Genomic DNA, 982 nt, shown 5'->3' on the forward strand with positions numbered 1-982 from the left:
GAACCCTATGATGGTCTGAGCCCCAGCTTCCTCTAGATCCGGACCAGCTTTGCAAAGCTTCTCGGGCCCAGCCCATGTAATTTCATTTTCTAGGATTTCTTATTGTCGTACTTTGATTTGGACTATGTGTAATATTTGGATTTGTTCCGGGTTGATGGCAATCCGGATTGTGTTTTAAACTCTTCTTCCGTTATAGGAAATATTTGCTTTTCTTCAATCTATTTTTTTTTGACAATCCGGATCCTGGTTATGGCCCCTAATCCGGATTGGGTCCATATCAGGGTTGGTCCGGGTATGGAACCGTATCCGGGTTGATGTTTACTTTTTTGCTTTGTGTACTTAAAAAATGTATGTACATAGTGGTTGTTTGCAACCTGGATTTGGATGCTAATCCGGGTTGTTTTTGGCTTTTAAATTTGCTTTCAATCCGGGTATAAATCCACCCGGGTTGATGTTTGGTTTTTTGCTTTATGTACTTGGAAAATGTAAGTACATAATGGTTGTTTGCAACCTGGATTTGAATGCTAATCCGGGTTGTTTTTTGCTTTTGAATTTGTTTTCAATCCGGGTATGTCTAACCCGGATTGGTGATTGCTCCATTTACTTAGAATTTTTCTAAGCAAATAGTGGTTGCTTTTATTTTTGCTTCTAACCCGGGTATGAGAACGTACCCGGGTTGTTTTTTGCTTCCATAACTAGTAATTTAAAAGTAATAACTTTCTAAGAAAGGAAAATTCTTTTCATTGATTTGCAACTTTTCTCATACAAAATATAGGATCATAGATTGGTTGCTTGCCATAGGCTACATGTTCTGGTTGGTTTTTGTTGCTTTTTCTACTGGTAAAACTTTATGAGCCTGAGTCCATGCCATGTATTTGGTACTTCAGACTCATCCATGTTCATGAGCTTGTATGTTCCTGGCCTTAGAACTTCCTTGACTTTGTATGGGCCTTCCCACTTTGGCATTAGCTTTCCAGTGTTG

This window comes from Apium graveolens, chromosome 6 (genome assembly GCF_009905375.1).
Source record: "Apium graveolens cultivar Ventura chromosome 6, ASM990537v1, whole genome shotgun sequence".
NCBI lineage: Eukaryota > Viridiplantae > Streptophyta > Magnoliopsida > Apiales > Apiaceae > Apium > Apium graveolens.